The sequence below is a fragment of the Odontesthes bonariensis genome, unplaced genomic scaffold, assembly GCF_027942865.1.
Source record: "Odontesthes bonariensis isolate fOdoBon6 unplaced genomic scaffold, fOdoBon6.hap1 scaffold_197, whole genome shotgun sequence".
NCBI classification, from domain to species: Eukaryota; Metazoa; Chordata; class Actinopteri; order Atheriniformes; family Atherinopsidae; genus Odontesthes; species Odontesthes bonariensis.
In genome coordinates, this window is record NW_027457410.1 from 34,966 (window position 1) to 41,869 (window position 6,904).

Genomic DNA, 6,904 nt, shown 5'->3' on the forward strand with positions numbered 1-6,904 from the left:
CTAAAACCTTTTTCTTATGTTCCATGTTACCATGATACCTTCTACGACAAATCTCTTTTAATTTCTGTCTATGCTGCAAATTAAGCTTAAATTTCTTCTTACTCATCATCTTCTTTCTTTCTTTATGCACTATATCATATTTATATTTTTCTTTACTCATCATCTTTACATTTTCTTTATGCACTAAATTAAATTGATATTTTTCTTTACTCATCATCTTTACATTTTCTTTATGCACTAAATTAAATTGATATTTTTCTTTACTCATCATCTTTACATTTTCTTTATGCACTAAATTAAATTGATATTTTTCTTTACTCATCATCTTTACATTTTCTTTATGCACTAAATTAAATTGATATTTTTCTTTACTCATCATCTTTACATTTTCTTTATGCACTAAATTAAACTGATATTTTTCTTTACTCAATGCCTTTACATTTTCCTTATGCACTAAATTAAACTGATATTTTTCTTTACTCAATGCCTTTACATTTTCCTTATGCACTAAATTAAATTGATATTTTTCTTTACTTAAATTCTTAAGTTTCTCTTGAAACAGTAAATCATCTTTGTATATTTTTTTCCACAAAGTCTTACGTTTCTCTTGATACACCAAATCATTTTTATATTTTTCTTTACTAAGCTCTTTTTTCTTCTGTTGATATAATATATCAAATTGATATTTCATCCTTAACAATGCCTTTACTTTTTCTCTATAAAACCTGACTTCCCTGTACTTTCTTTTTAATTCTGCAATCTTTTTCTCTTTATAAGATATTTGTGTATGATACATTGCTTTACTTTTCAATTTCATCTTGTCTTTATACTCCAAATCTTGTTGGTATTCCATCACTTTTTTAAATGCAACTTTCTTCTTTAAATGTCGAGAACCAGTGTTTAAACTATTTGTTTCTTTACTGTCATTTGTTTTTTTGGATTTTCTTCTACACTTGTATGGTGTGTCTGATACACCATTAACTTTACAAAAATCATAGCAAGACTCTTGATCACCCTGCAAGACACAGGTAATAACCTCAAAATGACAACCATCACATTTCAGATATATTCCTTCATTTATACCAGTGGAGCTTGTACACCCATATTTTACCCATTCCTTGCCATTATGCACATACAAATTCACCCCTAATGCATTTGCAGTTGCCTGCATTTCAATTTCAGAAGCTTCATGTCCAACATACTTCATACAGGACTTCTTAACATAGTCAGACACAGAAGAAAATCCTTTACCAATCAACCGTTTACCCTCTTCGTTCTTCTCCAAATAAGAAACAGTAGCCAGTCGTATTCTGCGATGACTCTTCTGGGAACCGCTTACTACTTGAGACACTGCTCTGAAAAAACTGTTACCATCTTTTACAATCTCTTCAGTCTTACACACACTCCCCAAAGGCCCAGAAGCTGTGGATCCTTGTGTGTCCCGTTTCACAAATGTAATATCATACTTGTTGCACAAAGCTTTTGAAACATCTGTACACACAGGATTAAATGACAAATGTGTATTAGCATTATGAATAATGACACTATCATCATCCAGTACGTAACTGTTTGCAGTTTTTGTACTTTCTAAAACATTAGGTTCATTTGTTGTCTTATTTCGAACACTATACCCTTGAGAAATGGAGACCCTTTCCTTACAATAACCATAACAATGTTGTGTTTGCTTAACACAAACAACTGTCTCGTAATGGTTACCATGAATATTTTGTAGATACACACACTGATTTGAGATCTGACCAGCATTACATTTATATTCAAGCCATTTATCAATATAATATGTAACTATGTTCACACCCAAACAGTCTGCTGCAGCTTGAATTTCCACTTCAGTTGCCCAGGATCCAACATATTGCATCCTTGATCTTTTAATATACTCTTTTATAGAGGAATTTTCATTTCTCAAAATGTTACAATACATTTGAGGATTCCTTTCTAACTGTTTCACTACGGCAAGTCTAATTTTCCTGTGCCATTTCTGAGTTCCACTTACAGCCTGACTAACAGCCCGGAAAAAACAGTTTCCGTCCCCGACGATGGGTTCCACCTTGCATGGTATCCCCAAGTCCCCAACCAAGTCAGATGATGACTCACCTTTCTCGCATTCTACGTTCAAGTGTTTGCAAACAGCTTCTGACACCACTTTTGAAAGAGGATTAAACTTTAACGCTCTAGTCCTCACATTGGTGACAAACACATCTGAAGTTACAAGATCTTCATGAGTTTCTTGTATCTTGTTACAAGATGTACTACTCTGAGGCTTCTTTTGCTTTTGCCCTCTAGATTTATCTGTACACAAGACTTCCTGAACACAGACAGGTTTCAACAAATTACTGCCAAATGGACTAAATGAAGTCTCATTTCTGTGCATGTCAATTTGCACACCACTAATTTCAAATTCCTTGGGACTGGTTCTCTTTTGCCTAGCATATCTCTCAATATAATTCAAAAGATCATCAAAGCTGTTTAAATACAAAACGTTGCTTTTCCCTGAAACACTTACCATTCCATTACAATCACGTGCATGGGAATCTACAACGGCATACTTTCCATTCTGACTTATAAGAGCGCAGGTACTTCCATTTATAGTCAGAACACAAGTTTCATATGTGGCGCACATCTTTTGCAATCCTTCACGGAGAGTAGTGTGCGCACCAGAATCTAGGAACTCACCCTGGAAAACATCTACTTGTCCAGCAACAAAATCTCCATACGTCACATCTAAAGTACACCCGTCAATATCAACCTGCTTCGGCAAGTCTAAAACACAGAGCGTTTCCTTCCTACCACTAATCAGATTGTTGTCCCGCAAATAAGTGTACAAGGCGTCACCTCTGACAACAACATTATCTAATGTGTCAGAATGCCATGAAAAAACACTATCCATCTTGTGCTTTGCTAAAGCAACAAGAGTCACAGCTGCACATTGCAGTCCTCCGTACTTAAACCGATCATCGCCCTGATGGAATGATCCTCTAACTGATTGCTGACTACTTGAACTGGCACCATGACGTTCGTCTGTGACCTGCCTGTCAGCAGTGACTGTGGTACATGCTTCTAAACCAAAGCTACTCTGTTGTACAGAAATCGCAGACATGCCATACTCTGTCGCATTTAATGATTTCCGAAGATTCATAATGTGAATCATTAAATCATTGAAGCAAGTGTTAAATACCACTACAGATGTACCCGTTTCTGATGCCAACCCCTGTAAATTTCTTGTTCCACAGTCCACAATGACAAAGTAAGATTCATGATGGATAACCAAGCTACATGAACCCTCAAGATTAAGGATGCACATTCCATTTCTCAACAAATACATCTGTAACTTCTCACTAAATTCCTCCTCCAGATTAAAATTAAATTGACCATAACTACTACCCCCAATTAGTACTTTCCATTTTTTACCAAAAATAATCTGTCGCTCCACCAACTTGCAAAACTCTGGCTTTGTGCCTCTCTGAGGTCTTTCTGTATCAATATATTCTGCCAACTTCTGACCTTCAGCATCAACTGCATCGACATCCGATGATTTCCAAGTGCAAATTGGAGAAGTTTGGTGTTTTATAGCAGCTACAACACTACTGGACATTAAAATATTGCTAACAGACTGATTACTATGACTAACTGTTCCTAAAATAAGAGAAGGGGGGAACCGCTCTGAACACCTGCAAGAACTGGAGTTAACACACTGACCTCTTGTTTGGCTGCACTCGAAATCCACCGACACCTCAAGCATCTACAACGACATTAGAAAACATAATTTCTTTCATTTGTATTCATTTCTTTACATTTACTACCAAAAATGTTGTTATACAAACCTCCCGGTCAGAAACGAGCTCGGACGGACAGACAGACACCAAACCAGGACAGTCAGACACCTCCCGAGGATGGGGAGAACGCACCACATCGCAGACATCCACCTGTTTGGATGTTGCCTCAACCTATAAAACAAAATCATTACATTAACTCATCTGAATTTAAACCAAGATTCCAAATAATTTAGACCAAGTGTTTTCAGTAATACACTTTAAGGTTTCATATTACTTACACATTTAACATAATAAAAAAGCTAAATATGGACCACACTTACATTCTTCTTCACGGACACAAGCCCCACACCAACAGCGGCAGGAGTTACGCTCGGTGTGGCTGAAACCTGAAAGACAAAGACAAATAAATTAATTATGAACAATTATCCTCATTGAAGTTCTGAAAAGTTAACTCGCTTGAGGTTTTACAAACCTGCTGTCTCACACGCCTGGTCCTTAAGACAGCTGGTGTCTTGAGACGTTCCACAGGCTTCATCTATAACACAAACAACATGTCAGATCTGTGTCTTTTCTAAAAGACAATACTGAGACTATATTTTGAAATACACTTTGCTGCAACTTACCTCGTTGCCTGTGTGAACATCTGCCACTGCCATTGGAGAAACTTTTTCCATGGCAACCAACAACTCAGGTGAAAAACGAACAGGATTCAGGGGGATGTAACACTCCTTCAAAACTGGAGTAGCAATCTGTTACACAAAAATTGAAATAATGAATATACTAATCACATTAAAAATGCTTTACAACAAGTGGTTGTGAAACACTCACCTTATCAGGAACCACCCTTTCCTTGGGTGAATCAGAGTCAGATTCCCCCGAATGGCTCCTCTATAAAAAGAACACACAAAAGCCATTTCAGAACATTACACACCAACTTAAATCCCATCCTTGCATAAAAGTACATTGGGAACAACAAGCTTCCTTACCTTCCTGCCGTATCTCACGGTTGTCCACTCTGGAGGCGGTGGACGTGGGACTCGTTCCACTCCCTTCACAACCAGACGTGGCACATACCTCTGCTTATACGGGGCAGCTGCCTGACTCGTGGCCAGTGGCTTGGGTGCAGACAGCTCCAGGAACTGATGCGCAAACACCCAAATGCGATCACTGAGGATGCGCATCCCCTTGTTGTCATCAAGGTGAATCTAAACCAAAATAAAAGGTATATAAATCAGCAAAACAGACAAGTAAAATAAGTATTGAATATAAATTCTCACCACTTTCTAACTTCAGAATAAGATTGTACTTACTCCATCATAACTCCACAGATCGACGCGACTTAGGGGGAAGTCCTCGGCAATGGAATAAAACGGCATCTCTGAATAGAAAAATATGTATAATTATACAAACATCCTTTTCACCAAAGACAACTGCCATCAAAATACTGGAAATGAACTCAGAATTATTTTACTCCATACTTAGATTTGCCGAAACACGATGATACTCCTGCTGGAATAGCTCCTGTTTCTCCATGGATTCCGTCAAGCGTGGAATCATACCGATACAGAACACCTAGAGGAAGAATTGCATTATCAAATTACTTTATTTACAAATACATCAACTACTGATGCTTGGTGTTTTAAGTTTTTTTTATTTCTCTTTTGTTACGTTTATTCTTCTTATTCCTTTTTTAATGTGAAGCACATTGAATTGCACGTGTCTGAAATGCGCTATATAAATAAACTTGACTTGAAAATAAAATAACACACCTTAGTGCAGTGCTCACGAACTGCCTCCAGGTACAACTTAAAGGCCCGTCCTGCCTCTTGGTGGTTGATGCTGGACGTGAGGTTGTTGGATGGAGCAAAAACGCAAATAGCGTCAGGACGACGAGGAAGTACGACCTTCTCAACCTCCTTGCGCAGCTGATCTGCGTCAGCCCCTGGAGTCGACATAAAGGCAAAAGATACGAAACCTCCTTGCATTTTAACAATGCCATCTGCCAAGGACCGCAAATGGGACGCCCCGATAACAAGAACCAGCTATGGGAGGAAAAAAAAAAAAAAAAGACAAATTATAGCAAACTGACAATAAGCAATCCATTTCTACATTGTATATTTGAATAGCATGAAAATTTTCATACTTTCTTATCAAGGCTCCCATCCGGAATGACCAGCTTGTGACGACGCCCAGTATGCTCGCTGATTGGCCATTCGTTCGCTTTGTGTCGCCGCCCAGTTCCGCGGCCTATAAAGGAAAAGATATATATTAATCACTGAAAACAATATATATTAGCACACAGAATATACAAATACTCTCCATTCTTTAATAATATATAAATGATACTCACGGCCAACAAAGTCACTGGATGGCGTTGGTACGCCAATGCGCTGAACAGGCGAAGCCTCAGCACGGCGACGAGCAGCTTGAGATCTACGACTAGTTCGTGGCATCTGCAAATTGACATTAGAGAAATATGACAAAAACATAAGGGATTACAGCACAGTCTCAATGATAAGACAATATACAAAAAGACAACTACTAAAATCCGTTAAAAATACATATATTTACAAGAGCAAATACTACCATTTATCCTAATTATGAAAGTAAGCAGTAATGTTAAGTTGACTGCAAATGATTTGAAAGTTTTCTGCACAGTGAAAGCCAGTAAATACATAAAACCATTGAAAAGGAACATTCAATCCTCATGGATAAACATGAAAAAAAATTTAACTAGGACAGCACTCTCCAACTTATGATATCATGATACTTTTAACAAGTATAAAAGTTTTAATATATATATTTAATAGTATAACAGATAAAACCAAGCTCCTCTGCTCTCTATTGATCATTCCAAACATGAAACAAAACAATGCAAGCCCTTGCAAGCCCCCTGGTGTGTGCGCGCTAACTGGTGTGAACTCACGTGCACAAACTCGTCCACAGAGGGGGAAGGACCTGAAAGTTGTTTAATTTCGAATTTTCCGACTTTCAGGTCACTCCCCCTCTGTGGACGAGGTTGTGCACGTGAGTTCACACCAGTGTGCGCGCACACAAGCTAGGGGCAGACTCACGCTCAGCTTGGAACACGTGGTTGGTGACTGTTCTGCTCA

At 37.9% G+C, this 6,904-nt stretch overlaps 1 long non-coding RNA gene across 1 annotated transcript; it reads right to left on the reverse strand.

The window, feature by feature from the left end:
• Nucleotides 1-5,608: 5,608 nt before the first annotated feature.
• LOC142376188 (uncharacterized) lies at nucleotides 5,609-6,240 on the reverse strand. The gene is made up of 3 exons (XR_012769340.1): nucleotides 6,142-6,240; nucleotides 5,935-6,038; nucleotides 5,609-5,833 (listed from the first exon to the last, which is right to left on the reverse strand). It is a non-coding gene; the product is annotated as an uncharacterized LOC142376188 (long non-coding RNA).
• Between the last annotated feature and the right edge of the window lie 664 nt (nucleotides 6,241-6,904).